Below are 27,273 nucleotides of genomic sequence, written 5' to 3' on the forward strand. Positions count from 1 at the left end.
TTGGTTATGAAATCAATTGAATGCAATCAGTTCTTCCTTAAAAAAAGTGAAATAGATGAGTAGAAATATCAGTGAACATTGCACATAGTAACTGTACGGGGAGTAATGGTGGCTATTTCATGAAACTTGTGGTTGTCACATCTATGAGGAGGTGTGTTTTGAATCATCATCAAAAATGTACTTCTCACTGTAGGTCAGGGTTCAAAACACTTGGGAAACACTGTTCTTCTATTTCCTATCACCACCATCCTCTTCTCCCCCACTAAGTTGCTGCTCTGTGGGCACCTTCTGGAGCCAAACACAGGGTCCATGCTGGATTCAAGCAAAGCACAGCAGTCACATTTCACAGTTCTCTTGTCTCTCACTAGAGAACAAACAAAGTTTCTCATTTTCCCACAAAGTTGGGAAATTATTTTGATTTGTGTTTCTGTAGCAAAAAAAAAAAAAAGTGCCAGAAAATAAGGTTGCATAAGAGCAGTCAGGACTGACTTTGAAAGTCTCAAATTATAGTTTGAGAAGAGTTTACAATATAAACCCAAAGCTCTATTTATCCGAATCAGGAACTGGAAGGCTTACTTTGCCATTTTGTGTCCAAACAAGGAAATAACAAAGTTTTGAGGGATGCAGGGCTGCTGTGAGGCAAATTTTCATGTTAAAACAAATATTTTTTTCAGTATAAGTATGTCCCATGCAATATTTAGAATAACTAAAAAAATTATTTATCTGAAATTCAAGTTTAATGGATATGCTGCATTTCAAATTGCTAATTCTGGAGATCCTAATGGAATGGGAATCTTACTATATTGGAAAGGGGATCTCTTTTAGTAAGAGCATGCCAAAATATCTTTCATTGCAAAATTTATGAAATACATAGCATCGGAATTACATTAAGGACCCTCCTAAGACCTTGGAAGAGGATGTGAATGTGAGACTCTGACGCGGCAGATTCATGAATTTAATGATAAATTTCCCTTTCTGCCATGTCTCCGTGTGAAGAGGAAATCTGTCAGCACAAAGATAGGATACATAGGGATTTCTCCCCTCTATAACAGCTGTGAGAGCATCAAATAGTGGAGAAGAAACAGGTGCTCCCTGCTGCGCTCTGTTGATGGAGAAAGGGAGGAGGGAAGGAGGAAGGAAGAAACAAAGGAAGGAAGGCAAAGAGGGAAAAGAAGACCCAGTAACTCAGAAACTCAAGTCCTGTGTGACATTGTGTGTCTAGACCCATGTCTTGACATAGTGATTTTCAAAAAAATGGCGTCCTTCCTGCCGGAGGTCAGGACTACTTTCTAAACTGTACACAGTAATGAAAACATTTAGAGAACAACTTTTCAGACTCTTTAACTTCTCTATAACCCTTCCCTAAAGACTTTGCTTGAAAGCTCCTCTGTTGTAGGTTTTGCTTCCCGGCACGTTCACAACACACCCTCTCGCACTTTAAAAGGAAAGACACGTGCTAGCCACCCCCAATCTCTCCAAGGTCCATTGCTCTGGGAGTAAAAACAAAGGGTCAGATCAAGATCATGTCACTCCAGGGTGAGAGTCCCTAAAAGAAGCCAAGGTGGGCTGGATGAGAAATACTAATAAGAGCACCATTTATGTCACCCAGGTGATTTTGTTCTCTAAATGTCTCCCCTCTTTCTCATAATTAGGACTCAGAAGGGTAGAGATTGTCAGGGGAGATGGATATTAAATAATTTCCTTGAAATTTTTAAAATTTTTCTCATGACACAATCTATTTGTGATTTTCTTACTAGTTTGACAATGAGTATATGGTTTATATTTTCAATACATCACATATACTCAATCTGTAGCTTCAAGGTTTTGTTGAGAAGATCTTGAATGCACGTGTTCAACATAAGTATATAACAAATGGCCTCCTTTGCTGTTACACAAATTTAATGATAAACTTGTAAATTAAAATACATCAGGGGTAGATATTTATCATAATTCTATAAATAGGTATAAAAGAGAGATTTTTAACACACTGCCATAGACTTTGTTGCCTTTAATGGTGCTTCATTTCATGACTGCTCCATTGCTCATTTCAGATATTCTCTGGAGAACATCCTCTTGGGTGAGGCAGAACCTCGTTGCATGTCTGAGGACTGTGTTGAGCTTAACATCTTGGCCAAGCCTAGTCTTGTAATGACATGGGGCGTCTCAGTGGTTATGCTGTAATGCGTCTCCATCTGTTTTTGATTCCGATCTTTAGAAGCAATCATGGAAGTGAAAGGATGCCAGCAATAGCTCTTTTCTCTCTAGGCATAATGCCACTTAGTTGTGCATGCCAGGAACTGACATGATTCTATGCTTATGCTTGGGCTTTTTTTATTTCTTCTGATCGCATGAAGGTATTCTGTAACAGTCAAGGGTCATTTCGTTGAAAGACTGTTAGATCCTTGCCTTACACAGATTGCTTCCCTCTTCTGACCCCGGGGCTGGGATTCCACCAGAAAAACAAGCTATAGCCACATCAGGATGGACACAATTCTGTCTGGTATTGCTGGACATTGATTGCATGCCACCTACACAGTGACACCTGAGAGGACTCCGTGAGGTGTATTTCAAGAGCCTGAAGTCAGCCAGCTTTCTGAGATCCAAATACCGAGGGCTTCATGAAACGAATGAAACAGAGGAGTCTGTGCCCCAGTGTGCTCGGATAATTACTAGATTTTCAGGAAGTGTCTCTGAGCATTGATTGCCCTGGCTCCAATTGAAAAGTTTTTTTTAATATCAAGAAATGCATTAAAAGACCTTTATCAGGAATAAACCCACTAGCAAATGGTCAAGCTTAAAGAATATCCCAGCTGGATTATTGGTTGATATTACCCAAATTCAACTTTTGAAATATATCATCATTCATTATGTTTCTCCAATAGGATTTAGTCCTAATGAGTCAGGAAAGGAGGACAAATATCTTGATAGTGGAAAAATAGGAGCTTTGGGGGCCTCCCTGGTGATGTAAGGAGTTAAGTCTTTGCATGATCAAGCTATCGCCAACCACTGCAGGAAGAGTTAGAGCCCTGGCCAGGGAGCTGACCCACATGGCGCAGCAGACCTCTCCTGTCTCACCCGCTGCTCCCCTCAGCAGTGTATTTCAGTCAGTCTGCCTGTTCTGTTCCCCGCTCTGTCTCTGGTGAATCCTGTCACCCCCCACACCTCTGGCCTGTACCTCAGTTCTTGTATGCGTAAATAAATAAAAATAAATCTGGAAAAAAAGAAAGAAAAATAAGAACTTGGGAGTCAGACAGAGTCTAGTTAAAACCAGAGTAAACTTATTCAATCTCTTTGGGCTTCAGTTTCCTTATTTGTGAGAAGAAAATGACTATCTCTACCTGAGTAGATATTCTCAGGATTAAAAAAGATACAGATTAATATTTGGTCTAGTCCCTGACACATAGCAGACCACCAATAAATCACTGGCATTGTTCTTATATTAATAATAATAATAACTGCCTTACATAAGGTGTGACAATTTGTTTACCCATGTTGGAACTCTTTGAGAAGCACTGCTGAGATAAGCAATAAAGAAATATATGGTTAAGGAGAAAACAATACTGATGGGGTTTCCTTCGTTCTTAAATTCAACATGTATCATCCTTGCTGAGAAGAGAAACCATCACTCAGAAATAAAGCCCCGAGCATGACTTCCTCAAAAGTGATACATCTCCAGATCATATCCAGCCTGGGGGAGAGAGTCAAATTTTAACATGCATTGCCAGGTGTTCCAGACTCTTCTCTCACCACAGAGTAACATGATAAGGCATAGAATTGCAGGTGAATGCTAATCTATTCTCTAGGAAAAAGCAAGTTGAAAAGTTCTGAGTGAACTTCCTCTTTCCCCTTGGGATCAGCTTGGAGCTGAGCAACCTCCTGAATTGTGTGATTATGGTAAATCTCTATATCAATATGACTTATTATCAAGAGCTTGAATTGATTCAAACTAAGACTTAATAGCAACTTGCTAGAGGTTTGCTGAACTCTCTGGCAACTTAAACCAAAGCAAAGTGAGGTCCCTTTAGATTCCTACACCCCCAAGCAACTTAGTGAACCATTTTGAATCTACTTTTAACTTGGGAAATCTAAAATCACATCAGTAATTTTGCTGTGTGGCACTTGAATAAAATATATTTAAGTTGGTTGTAATAAATATATTGGCAATCCCAACATTGTGCTGATAAATGTTTAGGAATGATCTCTCTGCGGGTGCTACATATAGCACATGTACTGTATTTGATAGTACTTATATGTGCTGTTATAATTTTTTCTAATATAAAGGATGAGTGGCATAAAACTTAAACAGTAGGCCTCCCCTGGTGGTGCAGGTGGTTGAGTGCCATGCTGTGAAGCTGCCCGCAGCCTCTGCAGTGCCAGTTCGATCCCCGGCCACCGGGTGAGGGTCCCACATGGCGCGGCAGACCTCTCCTGTCTCGCCTGCTGCTGCCCTCAGCAGTGTATTTCGTCAGTCTGCCTGTTCTGTTCCCTGCTCTGTCTCTGGTGAATCCTCTCACCCTCCCATGCATCTGGCCTGTTCCCTGGTTCTTGTATAAAATAAATAAATAAATAAATCTTAAAAAAAACTTAAATAGTAATGTGTACAGTACTTTTTATTGTAAATTCCATAAAGCTCATTACCCTAGAATACTTTTGTTGAGTTTTTCCTGAACTCTTACATCCATTGCCATTCAATGGTTGCATGTAAGTCTATCTGAATGTTGGCTGATATTTTCATTTATGTTAATGAGTAATAGGAAAGAAAAACAAGAAAAATATATGTCAAAATGCCTCTCATCTGTCAATGATGTGAATGACTTTGCCTGTACAAAGAATGGCTTTTGAAAGCTGGAATAATTCTTTTCACTTTTTGTCCTATTCACAACAAAACATCCAGAGACACAACACACATTTCAAGTTTAACTAAATTATGTGTGATTATATAATATTTAAGTTTAATCTGCATTAGCAACATTTCTCCATGACTTTCTTATCCTAAACAATCAGCAGACAATAAATCAAGCCCTGATTGTATCATTTAACTATTTTTTAATTAATTTATGTATATATAGTTTACATTGTTTTTCTTTTTCTTTATAATGTTTGCTTTCTTTTCTCAGATGTAGTCTCCATAGAATTTCCACCACCAGTTCACCCTTGCACCATTTCCACAGTCCCTTATATTCTTCCTGCCCTTGTTTTGACCCCTCTCCTTCAGAATGTCTCTGATTTATAGTTGTCTGTTTATTTTTGTTTTGTTTTGTTATTTTTTATTGTAATTTTTAACCCTAATGCCTTATTTGGTTCCTCTATATTCCTCCTATAAGTGAAACCATCCAATATTTTTTTTTCCTTTTGACTTATTTCACTGAGCATAATCCCTTCTAGCTCCATCCATGTTGCAGTGAATGGAAATAGTTTATCCTTTTTGATTGCTGAATAGTATTCCATTGTGTCTATATACCATATCTTCTTGATCCTTGTGTCTATATACAACATCTTCTTCATCTATTTTGGGGCATTTGGATTGTTTCCAATACTTACCTTATAAATAGTGCTGCAATAAACATAGGATACAGGTTTCTTTTGAATTAATGTTTTTGTGTCCTCTGGGTATATATCCGTAGGAGTGAAATCACTGGGTCATATGGTAGCTCCATTTTTAGTATTTTCATGGTGCAAGTATTTTTCCCTTTTCAAATGGCTAGTGTGATATCACTGAATCAGAGATGGACAGAGATGCTCAGTGGTTCACCTTTATATGCTATTTCCACCACAATACATACAACTGTACTAAGTAACATCAAAAGCAAGATAATTGTTTGAGTAGTAAAAATAATTGGAAATTGATGACTTTTGAGCATTTGTTACCTTTGCTTTAATACTCTTTAGTTGTAATCATACATAATTTAGTTTTTTATAATGGCTGTGTTTAACCTCCAATGTTCAAAATCCCTGAGTCTTTTGGCTCTTAAAAGCCTTCACAAGGCAACTCCAGTATAGCAATGATTTTCTATTCAATGTTCTTTCTCCTTTCTTCCTTTCTGTGGGTGTGTTCAAGTATCTCACCACTTTCATCATCACCATGTATGACTTGAAGGAAGATGATCCTCCTCTGGGGACAGTTTGAAGCCCAGCATTGTAATACCAGTCTCTTTACATGGTTGTAGAAAGTCATATAACTAGATTCTGGATAAGGTGGGAGGTAATGTCTGCTGGGACGTTATGGAAGAAGTTTCTTCCATTCTTGAGAAGAAGCTCAGGAAAGCTGGTCCCTTTTCTCTCATCAGACATTGTCATCTCTGAAGAGCTCAAGAATGGGCATAGACATTTCCCTACCAGCCTGAAGATGGCAAACTCATAAAAGGTAGTAAAAAGGTTGAGCCATGACCAGCAAAGAGAGAGGTGAAGCTGGGGCCCCAACATACCAAATTTGAGCACATCCTGTTATTGATCTTGTTATTTGAGGTGAATTAATATCCCTCTTGCTTATGCCATGTGAGTTGAAATTTTCAGTTACCTGCAGCTAAACTTACTTTCTACTCTATTGTCAATGAGACATAAAAATGCCTAAGATATAAAAGCGTGAGATAAATGGGTCTCTTGGGAAGCTCAACTCCTGATTGAGAAATAAGACCAATCACAGGAAACAAGGACAAACAATCCAATGCATGTTATTAAGTATTTGGGTATTAAAAAAATAAGCTATAATTGATATAAAACAGTGTGTTAGTTTTCAGTATACAGCATAAGGATTCAGTATTTATATGTATTGTGAAATGATCTCCATAATAAGTCTAGTAACATCCATCACTAGCATACACAAAAAACTTTTCCTATGTAGAGAACTTTTAAGATCTACTTTTTATATAGGGTGAGACAAAGACAAACTTTTAAAATGCCCTTGACAGCTGCCCAATGATATGAGGCATCCAGGAGTGAAGGGGTGGCGGACAATATTCCCAGAACTTATTCACTTTATAACTGGAATTTGCATATTTTTGACCACCTTCACCTATAAGTATCTGTTTTTTTAAAGTGAGTGGCATAGACTCTAATTTAGTAGGATTTCATAGGTTAAGTTTGATCAGCAAAGCCAGAGTCATCATTGATAACTTGGAAGAAATGGGGTTTGAGTTAGGGCATAAAGAGGAGAGGTTTGAAAAAAGTGGGAAAAACACTTGGGAGAGATGGATGGAGACTCCTGACAATTCCACCTAGAGTCCTGTCCTGTTGGATACCATCATCCTTAGGGTCAAAGCATGTACTCCTCACTTTGCAGAATACTTGACTCTATCAATATAATCTTAGTTCATCTGTACATTGGCTACCCATTATGAGTAGCTTTTCTTAGTTCAAACATGCACTTTAAAAGTCCTTGGAAAATATGAAGAGTATAGCATTATCGATATGCCTAATTCCATTTTTTTCTCTTTCTCATCTTCCTTCCTGGTCTTCTTGGGATTCCCTGTATCATCAATACCCACATAGTGGCATAATGGATAACTACACTCCTGCTTTGAGGCATTGATACTCCTTCATTTTAAACTGCCAGTTGCCTTAAAACAAACAAACAAAAAAGAAAACCAAGAAGAATTTGTGGTCTCCCTTGGTATATTTATACCTTTCTACTCTCACCATCCAAGAATTCCTTCCCACTTGTTATCCAGATCCCCACTACTGATGTGTATGACCACTGTTCTTTCTTCCAGTCCTCAACTGTTGTTTTCCATTTATGGCAAATCTCTTCACATACTGGAACCTCTGACAATTCTCTTAAGTGTATGTGTGACCTAAATGGAATGTAATTGGGTTGTTTGTTTCCCCTTCAAAGGGGTTGATGGACACTTAGCAAGAGCCAACAGAGGGAACTGAGGCTTCTGAAGATCTGGAATAGAAGGAATCCCTCCTATTGGGGTCATAAGGAAGGAATAAATGATAAGGAAGGAATAAATGACAGCAGAGCACTGGCAAGTCTTTGGGACCACACTTCTTGCTTGGTTCCCTGTCCAGTGAAAGGCTATGTGTGCTCTCGGATGCCAGTTAGTTCTTTGCTCAGAATCAAAAGCAAATTAACATATAAAGAACTTTTAAGATCTACTGTTTATATAGGGTGAGACAAAGACAAACTTTAAAAACAACCCTTGACAGCTGACCAATGATATGAGGCATCCAGGAGTGAAGGGGGTTTCAGTGAGAAACAGAAACCATAAAAACTGTCAGAACCAGCACTGATATTGATCCTACATAGAAATAACCTACTTTATTCAAAATTTCAACACCAACTTTTGCAACCAGGGAAGGGTGTCCTATGTTAGAGTGAACTAATATCACTATTTATTTGGGTCTTGCTGTTCCCTAACAGTAATATTTCCTCCTTATGTCTAAAAAGTACTAGGCATTCCCACAGCTGTTTAGTTAAGCAAACACTAAGATTTTTTCAGAAGAAATTGTTTCTGACAATTGCAGTGAAGTGTTTTTAGGTCTCAGGAGGAAACACCTACCTTTTTTTTTTTTTTTTAATGACATGTTTGTCAATTGGTAAAGTAACCAGGCAGGTCTGTGTCACAGGCCCTTATAATTCATTACAAGAGGGGAATGCCCATGTATAAAGGCAAATAGGGGTAGTGGAAGGATTGCAAGGGAAGGATCCAGGGGAAAATCTGCCTGGAAATCAGTGGAACTTGATGGTGAAGAGGCAGTGGTTGCATCCCAGCTCCACCACTGGCCTGGTGGTATAAGCAGGTTATCCTTTCTGTATCTTGGTTTCCTTATAAATGGGGATAAAGATAGTTCCTACTGCAGAGACTTAGTTAATATTTGTAAAATGCTAGCACTTGAAATAATTGTATATATTAAATTTTAAAAAGTCAGAACTCTTAAGTTGCACAGATCAAATACCAACCCTTGTCAATTTAAGCAAAATTGCATTTATTAGGAGGATATTGGCTAGTTCATAGAATGACTAGGAAGCATAGAAGGGCAGGCTACAATGCAGGACCCATGAAGATACCACAGGCCTGAAGGGCAGGCACCACAGACACTGCATTTTGCCAAGACCTCAATCCTGGACCCCAGGTGTTGCCATTAGAAATTGGAGGTAGCTGCCCCCGTTCTTCCCAGAAGGGATGCTACTGGACCACCAACTTCTGATTGCTTGTCCATGGTAGGTGGGGCTTCCTATCTGAGGTGGGTAGGTTAAGCTCATCTCATAACTGCAAGGGAGCTCCTATAGTGGGAAGTAAATTTTGCCTCAAAAATTTGGAGATTTCCCAAGTTTACAAATGAAATTCAGATACTGGGAAGTCAAAAAAAATGGATAGAGAATTCCAAGAAAGAAGGGTTATAAGTATATCAAATGAAAGAACCAATAAATCTATGCACAGGGCTGAACAAATTTAGTCTATCTATAAATATCTATTGATCACCTCTGGGTGAGAAGTTGCTAAAAGGGGATGAAGAATTAGTGGATTTTTTTTTAAACATCTTTGTTTACTTATTTATTTGTTTGTTTTTGGATGGTTAGGGGATGAAGAATTGTTAAAAGAGAAAATCACCCTTAACTTTCCTAAAGGAGCTCAGGGACAGTGTAGAAGAGATATTGTGTTTTCAAACCTAAGTTTGCCTTTGTCAATTTCTCCCTCCTTTCTCAGGGTCTCACTTTTATGTTTACATCCCAGATCCTTTATCCAATTCAACCCTCCTCCCATACCCTCACCCCAAAAACTATTCTGCATCTCATTTTTGCATTTAATCAACTATTGGTTCATTCGCTTGCAAAGGTGTTCACCAAAAAATTGAGGTGGCAGTTGATTAACTATCAATGTGTGAAGTTCCCCAGGGAACATTTGCATTTCAGAGAAAAACAAAGCCTTCAAGCTCTGGAAAGTGGGAGAGGACAGTATTTTGTGGTAGAGGCTCTTCCCAAATACCTGTGGAATAGTCTGGCTAAAGCGCCTGCCTGCAGTACAAACCCAGCCTGCACAAGGGCCTTCCTCACACTCAGTGCACGTGAGGCAGACGTCTCCCGACAAGCTTCTGAGCGTGTGCCCACCACAGGATGCAGGCACCTACCTTTCCTTTCAGTCATTCTTTGCAGTGTCTACCTTTTGCCCTATGAAGACACAGCCTTTCTGCAAGCCCAGTTCACCCCTCTCTCAAAGATCAAATATAGCAGTCTTTTCAATGACCTCAATAATTTAGAACCCATGAATAAGTCATTTGCCCAAGAGGCTACACTGGGGCTGCTATTTTTACTTACAGTCTCTCACCAAGCAAAGTGACCTCTCTCAAGGAACCAACATTGACACCCGTTGATCTTCTGGCTTCTCGGGAACAGAGCTCTTCTCAGGCAGAGCTTGCAATGCAGAATCTTTTCTCAAGGGCAAAGTCGGACCATTAAGCGTCACTGGCTTTAGAATGTGAGAAACTAAACATGAACTGGGGCATCTGTCTTGCTCAGAACTCGTGGAGCTGCCTAGTGCATGTTTCAGGAAGCGCTCTCGATAAAGTAGGGCAGGCAAATTGCCTATTCTGACCCTTCCCTGGGCCACTTCTTCCCTAGGACACCGTTTTCCCAACACTAAACCTCAAGAGAAGAGCATCACTATGGCTCAGGTCCCTAAATCCCAGGAGTTAACCCTTCTTCCCAACCACATGTCCTTCTCCTCCCTTCAGTACCCATTCCTTAGTATTATCTCCTCTGTGGAGGACTTTCAGAAAAGCTGAGCATTGACTCTGGGCTAGGAGTGAGTGCGCTTAACAGATACTTCCCTGGTCTAAAATTCTGAAGCTGTTTTTGAAGACCTTATTGAGCCAAGGCATCCTCAATGGTCCATACTAATCATTTGAAACCACTGTTGTACATTTTCGTGATTACAAAGATTACACGCAACACCCGCCATCAAAGTGCTGTTCCCAGATCTTTGAAAAGGGGAACCGAAGTTTTTCAGGGTATGTTTTTCAAGAGAGTCTATTTAGCTTTTAGTTCTGACTCATGGTGATAGATTTCAAATAGGTATGATCAAAACAATCCCAGCATGGGTTTCCCGGAGAAAGTTAGCATATACTCAGTCACAAATATTTACAGTATCTGTTACAAGCTCGGTGCAGAATTGGATAACCTCAAAGATCCCTTCTTGAATTTGAGAATCTATAATTCCAAGAGAAAACTGAAGTGGACCTAGAAAACTTCACTGGATTTTGTAGAAGACAAGAAGAATAACTTGCCATATCATGTTAGTGAAGGATAGTAGGAGGGACAGTAGCGTCTTATGCTAGAGTAGACAAGCCGATCTCTCAGGTAGAGCAAAGGAAACACTCCAGAGGATTATAAAAAATATGGGCCAAACTGGGCCAGGTTATTGGATCCCTTGAAAAATCAGGCAGAGGAATTCCAAGTTGGTGCTACAGGCAAGAGAAAACCATTGTCACAACCCTGAGCTGGGGAACGCTATGAAGAATATAGTTTCTTTAGGATAAGAAACCAGTGGTCATCACTAATGCAAGCGGACCTTCCCTCCCATTATACAACTTAATGAAAATGAATGTTTCCAATTAGAGTAGAAAATTAACAATCCTGTGGCCTAGATGCAAAGCACAGAAACAGGAACGGAAGGCAATTCTCTTCCCTTTCACAGTTCTCATTTTCTCTGTAACCCTCATCTCTCAGATCACAGTGATGTGGTTTGCTAGATGTTCCAAAGGCTGTTAATGAGATGCAGCTATAATCTATTCACTTCATAGCCTTTGCTGGAAACCAGACTACCCTCTTCACCTGCTCATTTCCTGGGTGCCTGCAGGGGCTGGTGCAGTGTGGTCTGAGTGACTGTGGGGAGAGGGTAGAACTCACTTCGGAAGCTCATCAGTCCGCATTAGGCTCTTAGGGAATGGAGGGGACATGGCCTCTTGTTGCCACAAAGTCAGAATGAATGAGAAAAGGCCATGTAGGAAAGGAAACGGGATGCTGGAATACAGAAATGGTCAAAGGAGAGAAAACCAAGGAGTGTCTTAATTAACAAAGCCCATCTGACAAAAAGAAGAGTAACCAGTATTTCTGTTTAATAGCACAAACAGCAGGACAAGAACAGAGAGGACAGCAGGACTATAATATTATCTTCACAGGCGAGCCTGCTTCTTAGCAAGAACTGTTAACAGGCCAGGTCACCTAAGAAGCTTGTGAAATCTGCCTCTATTTAGGTCTTTAAAAATAGCTCCTATCTTATTATTTGCCTGGGAGTGGGCTAAGATATGACATAGTGGAAGACAGGAGGGTATACTAGTTATCTTTTCAAAGTCCCCCTTAATTCAGTAATTATGTCTCTTTCTTTTTAGTTGAATTAAATTAATATAGCCCAAATTTATTGAGAATGGTTAAGATCTGGGCTGTTTTTGTATGTGCTCCTGCCTTCTGCCTCCACTTTCTTATTCCTTATGTTTGAGATTCTCCCAGGCCCATCTAGCTCCCTTCAAAAACCCATACTTGACTGTTTCTCAAGAAATTGTCCATGCTTCCACATTCTGCAATATATAGTCTTTTCCACACATTTAAAAGGCAGAACATAAATTATTTTGTATTTTTTTATTGTTAGCCAAGTGTTTTTTAATTCTATCTCATTGCCAGTTCAATAAGGTTTGTGCCTTGTCATTCCCCTCTAGATTTCTGTGCAAGGTATTGCAGTTTCGTAAATTTTTATTGACCAAAAACAAAAGAGATATCAAATAGCTTGCATATAAGTAATTTAATATTTATTGAGTGTCTACATGCGTACTTTAAAATCGTCATTTAATTTTCTCAAACTGACACTTTTAGAAAAGAGTTTCTAGTGTAAATTAAGATTTTCTTAGCCAAGTGTTTTGCTAAGAAGACAAGAAGCAAAATGTTGGTTACTTAGGATATTGTCGCTTATAAACGAGCAGTGAATGTAATTTAGAAACTAGATTTCTAAATAGAGAATAGAAGAGTCAGAAGAAATTTTATTTGAAATCTGATCTAAGAGATAATATCAGAGAACATTGCATATATGTAGCATATGGGCATGATTGTTTCGATACTTACAGTTAGGTAAATAAGAGAAGGACCAGTGGAACCTAAGAGAATGACAAGCGTATTGATTTAGGACTAGCAGTCAGTTTTGGGGGGTTGCTTTGTTGTCTGGGAAAATCAGCCCAGAGACTTTTGATGCCAAATTTGGTCTAAAAACCTATGGACAAATTCCTAGGAGTGATCTGTTTTCAGAGTGAAGAAAAGAAACAATCCTTTATGGTCTAGAGATAATGATTTAATTAACTCCTTAACATACAGCATCTTTAAATCTGGCATAATTAATTTTAAGAATAAATAATGACTGTGGAGAAGAAGACCAAGGAAGTCTCTCCTGGTTGATGGAGCAACACAGTGAAGAAATCTGGATAATAAGGTCATGATGCCATAACTAAGGCATAACCACTGTCCGTTATTGAGGATTTGGTAAATTACCCTTACATCACAGTACCTCGGAAGAGTAAACTTAAGTTACAAAATGGTAAAATATTCGTTTGTCATCATAATTGGATCATAATGGATTATAATTTCATAGTGAATTAGACTACAATCAAATACTCAACAGTGACACGAAATACTTTAACCTTCAGTGGTTCAGAAAGCCTTAAGAATGCTCTTTGGGCCTCCCCGGTGGCGCAGCAGTTGAGCACTGGGTTGCGAAGCTGCCCGCAGCCTCTGCAGCGCCGGTTCGATCCCTGACTGCCAGGCAAGGGTCCCACATGGCGCGCAGATCTCTCCTGCCACGCCCACTGCTCCCCTCAGCAGTGTACTTCATCAGTCTGCCTGCTCTGCTCCCGGCTCTGGCTCTGGTGAATTCTCTCACCCTCCCGTGCTTCTGACTGTACCCAGTGCTTGTATAAATAAAATAAATAAATCTTTAAAAAAAAAAAAAAGAATGCTCTCTTTGCTACATCTACTGTGAGAATGAAGACCGTTCTCTGCCATCAGATTGTCAACATTTCAGTAAATGTCAACATCTCCTTGAAGGGTCGCACCATTATAGTGAAGGGCCCCAGAGGCACCTTGCAGAGAGACTTCAATCCCATCAATATTGAACTCAGTCTCCTTAGAAAAAGAAGAGGCTCTACATTGACAAATAAGAGGGAAATAGAAAGGGACTGGCTACTGTTCGTGCAGTCTGTAGTCACGTACAGAACATGGTCAAGGGTGTTACTCTGGGCTTTAGATACAAGAAGAGTCTGTGTATGTTCACTGCCTCGTTAACATCATTATTCAGAAGAGTGGGTCTCTCATTGAAATCTGAAATTTCTTGGGTGAAAAATTCATTCTCAGGGTTGGGATGATGCCAGGCATTACTTGTTTAGTAGCTCGAGTCCAGAAAGATGAGTTAATGCTTGTAGGAAATGACAGTGAACTTCTATCAAATTCAGCGGCTGTAATTCCACAAGTCACAACAGTTTAAAAATAAGGATATCAGGCCGATGAATAAGATTTAAGTTGTTTTGCTATAGAAATAGCAAGATTCTGGATCATTTTTAAGACCTATATATCTTTAAGGTGCAATGATAACCATTATCAAAAAAAAAAAAAAAAAAAGAATCCTTCAGTACCCTAGGGTTAGATCATCAGAGATAAGAAACTTCACTTCGAAACACAAAATCATGGACACCTGAAACCCTGAATTTTCTTGTCATTTGAACATAATTACACTCTTATCATAGATCATGAAATGAATAAATAAGATGAAAAACTAAGAATTAGATGAATATGGCAGAATTTCAATATCTCATATGCCTTCATTATTTCCCAGAAAATAAGAATTTAGCTACCCGTGAGGTTTTTTGTTTTTTCACATTATTGTTGTTAATAATAAATGAAATAAAACTTGATATCTCCCAATCATTTTAGTTGTACTTCCCACCCTCTTTCTCATCCTGGCATGAATGGAAAATAATAATATGTGAATGGCACCCTGGAAAAATGGAGGTTGTGGCCATCCTGGCCTCCTGGTGCCCCATCTTGCTGACTTGAGGGTGAAAGAGACCTATAGTTTTCTACCATCTAGAACGCATTTGTGGGGCCCCAGTAGCAAAGCTCTGGAGATGGCCATGAAAACATGTTCTTCCAAAATCCCCATCCTCACCGAACTCAGCAATTGAGGTGGGAAGAAAGGAGATGAGCAGTCTCCTAAGGAGGACCTGGCAGGCATTCACTAGTAGAGTGAGCAGAAATACTCATTTGTAGGCAGTGGCAGCTGTTTTCCTCAGGGAATTCTGCTGACAGTATGAGAGTGGCGCATGATGTCACAGGAACCCTGGCTTGGCCAGAACAGCATGGTGTCTAGGGCAGCTGATCTGTTCCTCCAGATTGAAAAGATTTCTTCTCCTGCTGCTATCCCACCCTCCCCTTCTCCCTGTCAGTCTGAGTGATAATTGTAAAGCCACGCAGTTCCGTTCAGAAGTAGGCCATGGGAGCCAGGGCTGGGTGTTTTCTTTGCTGGCATGTTGCAATTATCACCAAGGATGGCTCTGATGACAGCATAATACATGTGGTGTTTTGTGCTAAAAAAGTCAGTGCCAGTGGCTTAAAGAACAAAACTTCCAGTGATCAAAGTATACTTTCAGTATGACATGTGATCTGTGTAGGCCCCAATTCATGGTTACCTTTCTTCACCCTCAAGATTGTTCCTACAAAACAGTCTGTTGGCCTATGCCCTGGGAAATGGTGAAATAGAAAATTCTCCTCTATTCAAGAACTCTTAAGCGCTAAACAAATGGCAAGGGGATACTTTATAAGTGGCCTGCGACAGAGTTCAGAATTTACATTGATCTGAACTGGTGAGGAAGATGTGAGCCCAGAATAGGACTTTTAGGCAGTCTAAATCCTAAGCCCCCCACCTAGTAGCTGTGTGTGACTTTGGGAATTTCAATTAACTTCTCTGATCTTCACTGTAGAGAAAAAATATAGCAATATTTACTTCCCAGATTGTTAGAATCACATGAATAAATACAAGGGAAATACTTAGCATAAAACCTGGTTCAGTGAAGATGCTTCATAAATAATAGTTGTTGCTTTCACTATATTTGTTGTTATTATTACATATACCAGTTGTGTTTGGAGGAAGGGACAGAAGAAATTATCATGCCTGATTGCTGAATTCTTGCTAACACCAAATCCATGACTCTCAGGTAGATGATAAGAATCATGACACCAGTATTAACATCTTCAAAAATAGTAGTATGGTATGTTAGAGAGAAGCTTGAACAAATCACCCCAAACAAGAAGACGACACTTTGGAACATGCATCCCTCCACCAGAGCAATCTATTAACTCAAACATGTCTTCAAGATACCAGGAAGTTTAAGTTAAGTATTCTTTGGCTGCACAATTTCAAAAATGAATATAATATATATTTAATGTTGACATTTTTATGCCAAAGGCTACAGTTTAATATTGTTAAACCATCTAAATAAATTAACTTTTCATATTACATGGCTATTTTTACTTATATAACCCCAAGTTGCCAACCCGAGAAGGTTTTGCCTTATTCATTACTTAACATTAAGTGAACTACTTTTCACTTTGATGTAAGTTCCAAATTTATAAGCCGTTTTTATTTTAAGTCATCTGGTGACCAAAAGCACAGTTCCAGAAGTAGATTCTGGAGATAAGCAGTTTGACCTGGGAGACTATGTAATTCAGCTTGATGTTGATTCAATAATTTATTAAAAGAAAACAATGACAAGGAAGTGCTATTAGGCGGAAAAGTAGCTTCTCCGCAGTCATATTCATCTGTTAAGTTTTCATTAAGTAAAGTGTTTCAGGCAACTGCATTAAGAAATCATTATATTTCTGCAACTAAACTGACAATGAGTAAAGACTTTGCTCTGCTGGCTATTATAAAAGACAGACTCAAAATTCACTTGGAAATCACAGAGCAGCAGTTTTCCTGTTAACAGATTCAGAGAATATCCACTCAAGATAAAAATGCATGAAATCCAGAGGCCAGGTATACATTATCCCTCCAAATTTGCATTTATTATAAAATGAGACTTTCAATCTTTTCTTATTTTTCTACTTCCCCTTGTTCTTTTAAAAATACAGAACAGGGCCTCCCCGGTGGTGCAGCTGTTAAGCCCTGGGTTGCGAAGCTGCCCACAGCCTCTGCAGCGCCGGTTTGATCCCCGGCCACTGGGTGAGGGTCCCACATGGCGCGCAAGACCTCTTGTGCCGCCTGCTGCTCCCCTCAGCAGTGTACTTCATCAGTCTGCCTGTTCTGTTCCTTTCTCTGTCTCTGGTGAATCCTCTCACCCTCCTGTGCTTCTGACTGTACCCAGTGCTTGTATAAATAAATAAATAAATCTTTAAAAAAAATAAAAATAAAAATACAGAACAATGAGGGAGAAGAAAAAGACTTCTTCTTGTCCCATCTCCTCCTTTTACAGATAAATGGCAGTAAAGCCTACTGGTTCAGAGTGGAGACATAGCAGTCAGCATGGCTGAGTTCAGATACTGGCTTAGCCACTTTTTAGCCATGACATTGGACAATTGACATGTGTTTGTTCTTTGGTTTACTAAACTATAAAATGAAAGTTACACAGGGATAAAAAAGACAGTATTGGGTTATTATGAGAAGTAGATAGGGTCATATATAAATGCTAGGTGTTACTACATGTGGGCGAACCAAGGCGATGCAGGGTTCAGGCATCTGTGTAAGGCTCCTCAGCTAGTCAGCAGTCTCCTATCTTCTCATTCCAGTCCAAGGCACCATGTTCTACATGTGAACAGCATGGTAGTGGACATAGGTCCTTTCTAGCTAACCACATCCATTCCTTTTTCTTTAGGTAATACTAACTTAACATTTCTTCTGGAAAGCCACCTGACCCCACTCCTAGTCCATGGGTTGTCACTTAACTCAAGTCTGGACAGTCAGAGAATTCAGTCACTCTGGTCACAAGGTTAGCCTCAGGGAAAGGCGTGTAACTCCAAGTTTAAAGAGGTGCCATCCAGGATGTTTGCTGAAACTGTTGGGAGAGAGAAGCTCCTGTTCAATGGATGTGACTATTAAGATGAAACTCAGAGCCCCTGGTGATCATCTTGCCTCTAAGAAGGTAAAGATTGAGTCAAATAGAAACCAGCAGAGAAGAAAAGACCATTCATAAATGGAGAAATATTCCTGGTGGCAGCACTTAATGCTTGGATCAAATTATATCTAAAGGTAGCGAAAATGTATCCACAGGCATTTCATTAAAACAGCCAATAAAATGGCTAATGTCATTACATTGAAAAAGTTCTGACCTACATATATTTAACAATATACCACATTATTTTAGCCTCTGGAGCAAGCTTAACTGTTTTCTTTACAAAAGTACTCTGAAACAGTTCTTCCTGCTGCAACATGGAAAGTAAGTTCAGTTGTCCACTCTACTCCACGGTATTTTGTTAATGTCTTGGTCAGGTGAGCACACTGGTTAGGTGGCATAGGGTGGACATGGGAGTCAGATCTGGATCTGAATCCCAGCCCTCCCATTGGTTATTTCTTTCTGCTTGAGTGGATATTTAACCTCTTTGAGCTTTGGTTTCCATATCAGAATAGCCATTGCAAGGGTTCAATGAGAAGATACATGCAAAATAGCAAGCATTAAGAACACAGAAATAATAATAATAATAATGACAACTAATGTTTGAATACTTCATAGTTACTGATTCACTGATTTGTCATAACAACCCCTGTGCTAGTGACTCCATTCTTTTGCAGTTGAGGAAACAGAGAGAGGGGCTAAGAAAACTATGCTAATATAAAGAGCTAGTAAGTGTCGGAACCAAAATTCTTATTTCAGAAGGCAAGATCATTACTGTTCTGCTGAATCGCCTCTCATTTTGTCCAGTAACTGTTAGTTGCTGAGGTTGTTGCTATGACTACTGGCTCCTGACAGAAGTTCAAAAGTTGACTTATCAATAGAGTTTTAAATAGTAATTTTGAAGCAGGTGCCCAAAGGTTCAAGGATGAGTAAGACATGGGCCCTTTTCTAAAGGAGTTGGGTAAGAAGAGACAAATGTTATTTTAGAGATGTGATGGTAGCCTCTCTGAGCCTTGGTTTCCTCATCTGTAAAATGGTTTTACCAGTAACCCAGGTTTTAGTAAGGCTTAAAACAGTTCATCCCAAAGAGTATTTTATAAGCTGCTTCGAAATCATCCTCACCATCATCATCATCAATATCGTTATCAACAATAAAACAAGGCAGATCATGGCTCAAGTTTATAAATACTGAAATACTCACAGATGTTGACTTTCTTTAGTGGTATTTTTGGTGAATAGTTATCTTCATCTCTAACCAGAGGAAAGAAAGGGGAAGTGAACCATATCTGCAACTTGAAATATCTGTTTACAAACTGCCTCTTAAGAGCAAGCCAAATAGCCCAGGGAGAACAGCAAGGGCACATGGTGTCAGTGCCCTTCTCCCCTGAAGACGACCCAGCACACGGGTCTCTGAGAATCACTTGTGAAGAGGACCGTTTCAGCCAGAGCGCCTCCTGAGCAGCTGAAATCAACTCTGTCTCTTGTACAGTTCTCCCTAGGTAAAGAGATTTTCCCCACCCCAAATGTGGTCTAAGAGGTCATTTTTTAGACTCGTTTCTATTTCATTGATATAGTCTACACTGCATGTCAGCCGCAGCTCCATCTCCCTGGTTCCTGCCACTGTGATCACTTTCCACATCCAGGTCATCCTCACCCAACCTCTTCCAGGTGCATATTCACGCACAGACTCCCTCCCTTCAGAGCGAAATGAGAGTCTGCACCTTTCTTCCTTACCATCTCCACACAGTGGCCAAAGAGGAATGGGCAGAACCAGGTTCCCCAGTTCTGATTTGTTGGATATCTCTGAGCGAGTGTTACTCAGGGGCCAAAGCTCTCTGCCTGGCACTAAGTAAGTAGACGACACCCCTGGTGCTGTGGGCAGAGCAGAAAGGATGACCATAGGACCTGCTTTGTCAGTAGTGTGCTGTTTTATCTGCAGCATCCACCCAGAAGATTGATGGAGAAGTGAGCCTAAAGTCTACTTGTTTTCAATGGCGACAGGCATCTTTCATTCACTCCTGCAAAGATTCATGGGTGGTGTCTGGTCACACACTGCAGACTGACAGAATCTAGGCATCAAGACAGAACATCATGAGTGGAGAGGGAAGTCCTGAGATCAGGGCTGTGCCTGTGCATCTGTCACAGGAAGACATATCTTGTGGCTTACCATGCTTGCTGGTAAAATATTTTCAAAATCTACAATCACTTCATTAGTAAGAAAAATAGCATAAATAAGTATAAGTACCTTTTCTCAGTCAGGGGATCATGTGCCTTAGCGTAAAGCTGATTAGTTTCATAACTATTACCTCTTTATCTCTTCATCTTCTTGGTGATTAAAAGATAGGAATGACTACTTTGAGAGGCTTTATTGTCGACTATTTCTGTTGTGAAGTTATACATGCTCATTGCCAAAAATAAATCAGACAATTCAAAAGGCACAAAAAAGTAAAAGATCACAGTCTTGCCATTGAATTTTGAGTCTCAAATATTTCAACATATAGTTTAACATTTGTTGCAAGAAAAATGAGCATACTGTTTTGTAACCTTTTATCAAGATATTTTTAACATCTTACAATGCTGGAACATCTAGAACTACTTTGACCTTTAAAAAATAATTCTTCCTTAGTTTCCATTACATGGAGGTACTTAATTTTATTTAACCAATTCCTTATTGATGGACATTTAAATTGTTTAACTTTTTTTGTAATGAACAACCCATTTACACATCTCGCATCAATTGTTTGATCATCTCCTTAGGAGGTTTCCTCATCTGTAAAATGGTTTTACCAGTAACCCAGGTTTTAGTAAGGCTTGAAACAGTTCATCCCAAAGAGTATTTTATAAGCTACTTCGAAATCATCACCATCATCATCATCATCATCATTCCTAGACTGTGGGTTAAAGGACTTTGGCACCTTTAAACTTCTTTAACTATAGTTAAATTTCCTTTCAGGAAGGTTTTCAGGGAATAGGAATTACTTTCTACTTTCCCATGGATCTGTGGCATAGAGAGATTCAGTGGCTTGGTGAAGATAATTCAGTTACTCACCGAGGAGCCTACATATCATACGTCTGTTTAAAACCGTTACCGAGATGTCTTCTAGAGAGACCCACCTAGACTCCATCTAGGTCTACTGCTTTATAGGCAAGCTATGGAAGAAGGGCCTATAATTCCTGAACTGAAGACCACTCTTTTCATTCCTTCCTTGAATTGGAGAGTGGTGTTTGCAACTTGAGATAGAGGCAATCTGCCCCTCCAGTACACAAGCTCTAGATTTTCTTTATTTGATCTGTATTTTTCTGCTCGTGATTCCTTCCCACCACAACTTTAACCAACTCAGTGATATCGACCAGCAGTCGGGGGTATAAGGACCTGTTGTCTTAAAACAATTTTTCAAGCTAGAAATGGTTCTCTTTATGTCCCTTCCAGGCCTGGGATTTAGCAGCGCTCTAGACAGTTTCATTTTCCTCCTTGACCTACATGTAGTTCGTGCCAGGCCCTCCCAGATTACCACTAGGTGTCAGACTTTGCCGTCGCTCCTCTGCTGTGCTGTTTACCCAGGAAGTTACTCATTTGCTCAAAGTCATTAGTTCTTATCTAAGAGGGCTTCTTTGGCATCACACGAACATGGTCCTTATGATGCAGACTCCCAGCATATTTCATCAAGACTTATTAAGTCAGTCTCTTAGTTACAAGCCTTTCAACAGAGCTCTTCACTGTAAAGCTGAGTGCTTAAGGGAGAGGTGAGAGAAAAATCATTGGCTTTTCACCATCCTCAAGGAAAACGCTGAATGCCACTATCTTTCACTGCATAGATGTGGGTACCTTGCTGATAGAGTGCTGGTGTAGACAGCTCAGACCACCAGCCCTCATCCATCTTAATGAAGTATCAAAGCAATCAACAGCAGATCCTGACTCTTGTATAACAACAATGTATTTATTCAATTGCCAGGCATATAGGGCACTGAACTAAAGTGCAGAAAAGAGCATTTTCATTCAACCAGTCATTCAGTTATTCAAGTAGTTGTTGAATACCTCTTAGGTATTAGGGACCCAGTGGCAAAGAATATGACCTGGAGTTAATACATCAGCAGTACAGTTTGTGTACTAACAAGACTACATTGACTCTGTAGTCAATTTCAAGCTGTTTCTGTCAGGGGAGGGGATGGATCCATGGTCAAGTCTCTCAGCCAAAGTGGCTTCCCCCTGGCAACCCATGTCATCTTCCCAGAGAGCCTTACAGCTATAGTTTCAGTTCTTCCTCACTTCCTTCTGTCCCTCCTGACAACTTCCTGAGAGAGGGAGACAAATTAAACCTTCATTTCAGGCATGGGAGATCAAGACAGAGAAAATTGAAAGAGGTTTTCTCAAATGACATGATTAGATGTTGAACCAGCATCCTGGGCTCCATGGGCTGCAGCATAGGGAACCCCATAAAAATGATCAGCAACCCAGACACAGATAATAGTATTAAGTACAGTGCCTTGCAGGGAGAAGCTACTTAATATTAGAAGACTGATGAATAAGAACAGAGATCTTCATTTTGTGGAATAGTTTCCATGAAACAGCCTCTTTCCTCTAGAGCCTCTGAGGGGGAAACCCTCATCCTGGAGATATCTTCTTACCTTTCTTTCCTGGAGAAAGAGGTAGCATTCCTTAACAGCCTGGGAAAATGAGTCTGTCGTGATTTCCCACAACATATGTCCAACCTTTGCAGAATTGCTCAGACCAAAACACAGCTAGGTCCCTTTGGCTGATTCATTTAGCTCTATTTTAATTTGCCCAAGAAAATCACCAGTGTATCTTCCCAAATAACTGTTATTTTGAACTTTGCTTAACACTTCCAGGACGTTTAAAAAATAATAATGTCTCTATAAGACATGACTATAAAATAATGAGCAATGCATTCTCCATCTTCCTCTTCATAAACATACACTTTTCCTAAATAAAACAGAATTGTTCTTCATTCTCGGCACTTTACTTCGAATTTCTAAAGTATTATTTCTAAAGCAAACAAATACATTAACAGCAACAAGAACAATAAAACAAACTTGCAGTATGTTCATAGTTGGTGAGCCTCCAAGCTTCCTTTTCAATTTACATTGCCAGACTCCCAAACAATGCCACTCTAGAACCTTCTCTCCCTCCCTCAGAAATGCTTAGATGTGACGGCATTGATTCCCCCATGCACCCAATGCCAGGCAGCACCACACCCACCAGTCTTGCATCCCAGCTGCTGCTTCCTCAGGTCAGTTAAGCTGTCACCACATATGTCATCTAAAAAAAAAATGACCCAGGCAGTTCAGCTCTTGAGTTGCCATTCCACTGCTATGGAGATAATTTCTGAGTAAGTCCTCAGCAACCATACTAGCTTCAGTTGAAAAACAAAGCATGGGCCTTTCCTTTAGAACTAGGCTAAAGAACCAACTTCAGAAGGCACAAGTAGTGGAGAGTCTTAAAGTCAAATACTGAAAAACGTGAGCACTGAGCCATAACCCTTAGTTTCGCAGCTAAAAGTTAGATATTGCAGTAAGAATTGGAGCAGGTCTGGAGATAGGAACTTGCATCCTAGCTTGGGACATTAAGCTAGACAAGCAATAGGAGTTTCCAGAACATTCTCCTCTCCAGGACCTCCATCTTCTGTGTCTTCCCCACTTATTACAAAGCTGAGTGGCAGAGTATGACTCTCCTGGAAGTATTTATTGCTAGGCTTATCTTATTGGCTCTCTTCTAGGGACCTTATATTAAATCAAAACTTGAGCATTTCATCACAATTAAAGAAATGAATTTCTGCGGACATCTCCTTAATTGCCACTGGTTGTTTATGGAGAGTTCCCCAGGTATTTGGGGAAGTGTATGAATTCATTCTGGTTTCAACAAACATTTACATAACTTTGCTCAGTACAGCTCTGTACTCAGAGCCATAGGGAATGAAAAGAAGTGTGGTCCGTGGAGAGACTACAGCCTCGCCCAGACTGCATCGCACTTTTATCACACTACAATTCAAAACAATGGCCAAGTCTGACCAATTAGGTGATAGAGAACATGTGAAGTGTGTGTGTGTGTGTGTGTGTGTGTGTGTGTCTGTGTGCATGCATATATATATATGCAGAAGAAGTCTGGAAGTCAACACAGCAGCATATTCTACTGAGATAATGTTATCTTTGGGGTTCAACATGGAATAATTTTTATTTTCTTTATGTTTCAGTTTTTTTATTTTTCACTGACTATGTAATGCTTGCATACGGTATAAAGCCCATGTTAAAAAAAAAGTAAAAGAATTTGACACATACATTCAACTATTAAAAAAAGCTGAAATCCTACCATTTGCAACAACATGGATGAATCTGGCTGGGATTGTGCAAAATAAAATAGTTCTGGCGGAGAGAGATAAACATGTGATTTCATTCATATTTGGAAGATGAAGGATCAAAACTAATGAACAAAGAAAACCTCTGAGACTATAAGAACAAACTAGCTGTTTCCAGAAGGAAAGGGATGGTGAGTAAATCAGGTGAAAGGGGTCAGTTGTCAGGTGAGGGATGGAAACTAGATTTCTGGGGGCGAACATACAGATGTTGATTCATCATGCAGCACACCGGGGAACTATATAAAACTATAAACCAGTGTGGCTTCACTAAAAATTTCTTTTTTTATTTTCATAAAGGAAAAAGAAAAGCCCAAAGAATTTGGATGAGAGAGCGCTTTCTTAGAGCTGGCTTCGTGGAAAGGGACCCACGAACTCAGCCTTAAAAGACAGGACTTCAGAAGGTGGACGAAGAGATGGGCAACTGGGTAAGTGTGGACTGGGAAAGTATAATTTGTATTTGGAAATTGCAAATATCTCTATTTGATGGTTCTCTGAGCTATAAGTGGGCTGTAAATGGACATGAATCTAGAAAGGGAAGTTGGGAATCTGGGGGGAAGACAAATGCCAGGTGTGGTGCTGGCATTTGGATTTGAGTCAGCAGTCACCAGGGGTCACTAAAGTTTCTCTAACAGGGGAGCAAGGCAGTGCACCCGGTGGTGGGCCAGGCAGGTGTTCAGGCTGGCTATGCAGAGAGCAGACACTGGAGGCAGGGAGGCCACTGAGGAGGTTCTCTTAAGCCCCTCAGAACCCAGGTGATGGAGGCTGCAGTTGAATAGTGCTTGAGGGAATGGAGAGAGAGGAGCAGGCAGGATTGTACACCAGGAAAGGCTTGTTTCAGCAGAAGGCCCTTACATACAAGCTCAAAGCAGAGAAAAGAGAAACGTAATTTCAACAGATGATGTGTAACTATATTAACGAGGCCCACTTTGCGATGTAGTTATAGAACAGTCCTTATGGTTCAGGCTCATGTAAAACATGAATAGGATTCGATTATTGTCAGGCTGCACTACGGGAAGACGTGCCCAGGAGTGGGAGAGCCAAACTGCTTGGCACCCATCCCGAGAACATCCAGAGGAGAAAGGGCACCTTGGCTCTAAGTTCTCAAGGGAATGTCCTCATCTGGTGGCAGCGCAAGGTTCTCTACCCGGGGAAGGTCACTTTGCCCTCGAATGACTGGACAGTTCTACATGCTGGACCGTGTGATGCCCCGAGCACATTCAGCAGATGGTGCAGGGGGCAGGAGGGGCTTTTTGGAAAACACACCGTTATTTCAGTAATTTGATATTAATGGTTCTGATGAAGTATCTACAAGCTGGACTTTATACCCGTCACAACTCAAAGGTGCAGGCAAGTTGTGCTCCCCTTGCTGGCGGGAGGCACATCCTTTCTGTAGCCTCCTTAAGAGGTTAGAGCCTATTTATTCCAGTGGGCTAGTGGCTAAAACTAATATTCCTGAGCTTGTCAGAAATCATCACATCAGGTGCACATCATTTTGTGTTGAATCCGCCCTAGTTTCCCTTTGCCTTCTGTCACAATTTCAATATTATTTTCCCCCTTTACTTTGTAATATGGCCCTGAAACTTGGGGCATTTTCTATTCACCCCAGTCCTTCGATCATCAGTTATCACTCACCCTTTTTTTTAAAGATTTATTTATTTATGCATACAAGAACTGGGGTACAGGCCAGAGGAGTGGGGGATGAGAGGATTCACCAGAGACAGAGTGGGGAACAGAACAGGCAGACTGACCAAAGTACACTGCTGAGGGGAGCAGCGGGTGAGCCAGGAAAGGGCTGATGCGCCATGTGGGTAGCTTGCTAGGCGGGGATCGAACTTGTGCTGCAATGTCTGCGGAAGCTTCATAGGCTGTGTCTTAACCCCTTGCACCCCCAGGGAGGCCCAGTTATCACTCACCTTAACAGATGCTGAGACTGTTGAGCTTGGTGGCTGCCCCAATAATGACCCTTTTAATAGTCATTTCCAGACAATGATCCATCACGACTATATTCGCAACCCCATGTGGAAGTGAGAGTCCGTGTAGAGCCACTTGGTTGATACGCTGTCTTGATGACGTACATACAGCAACTTGTTTATGAGCCAGGACCAAAGCCTGACTCTACCTTTACTCAGGGACAGCAGGAAGTGGGGTGCAGCGTGCACCCTCTGCCCCATACACATGCTGGCGGCACCTGGAGCTGAACAGTAAGATGTGCTTGTTCACTGTGCAGCCCGGAGAAGGATTTAGAAATGTAAACCTATTCTGGATTTTCTGGATAAATCCAGTTGACCCTTGTAGAACCTGAGTTTGAACTGCATGGGTCCCCTTGTGTGTAGATGATTTGCAATGAATACAGTCCAGGGCTGTCAATGTATCTTCCCTTCCTGACAATTTTCTTAATAGTATTCTATTCTCTCTGACTTATTTTATTATATGAATATATAAGATACATGTAACATACAAGATATGTGTTAATCGGCCAAGTTACTGGTAAGGTTATGGTCAGCAGCAGCCTCCTGGTAGTTCAGATTTCGAGGGAGTTATACTCAGATTTTCACTGCGTGGGGAGTCAGTACCACCAACTGTTGATTGTTCAAGTGTGAATTATACTGGAGCACAAGCCCTCAGCAAGGGCATCAGCCTGATGGAGCTAGATGTGGCTATGTGGGATTTTTTGCCTACTAGTTTGAAAGAACGGATCTTTTTTTTTTTTTTTTTTTTTACAGTGCTTTGAGGGAAATAAGAGGGTTGTTAACATTTTCTCTATGTGTAGTCTTACCTTTTGGGAGTGGAGCATCTTAGCAATGCACTAAACTTGAAGTCT

At 40.3% G+C, this 27,273-nt stretch overlaps 1 long non-coding RNA gene across 5 annotated transcripts in view; it reads left to right on the forward strand.

Moving 5' to 3' along the window:
• Positions 1 to 27,273, forward strand: part of LOC119237895 (uncharacterized) — a 138,280-nt gene that overhangs the window by 62,851 nt on the left and 48,156 nt on the right. For 4 of the 5 annotated variants that reach the window (XR_008553740.1, XR_008553739.1, XR_008553741.1 and 1 more), the window contains one exon: positions 24,750 to 24,877. This is a non-coding gene — a long non-coding RNA (uncharacterized LOC119237895). Of the gene's footprint in view, positions 1 to 16,188; positions 16,201 to 24,749; positions 24,878 to 27,273 lie in introns of those variants that run through there. The other variant, XR_008553743.1, reaches the window with a different exon arrangement.

Source organism: Talpa occidentalis, unplaced genomic scaffold (assembly GCF_014898055.3).
Source record: "Talpa occidentalis isolate TD23 unplaced genomic scaffold, MPIMG_talOcc4v2.1 talOcc4.11, whole genome shotgun sequence".
In the NCBI taxonomy this organism is placed as follows: Eukaryota; Metazoa; Chordata; class Mammalia; order Eulipotyphla; family Talpidae; genus Talpa; species Talpa occidentalis.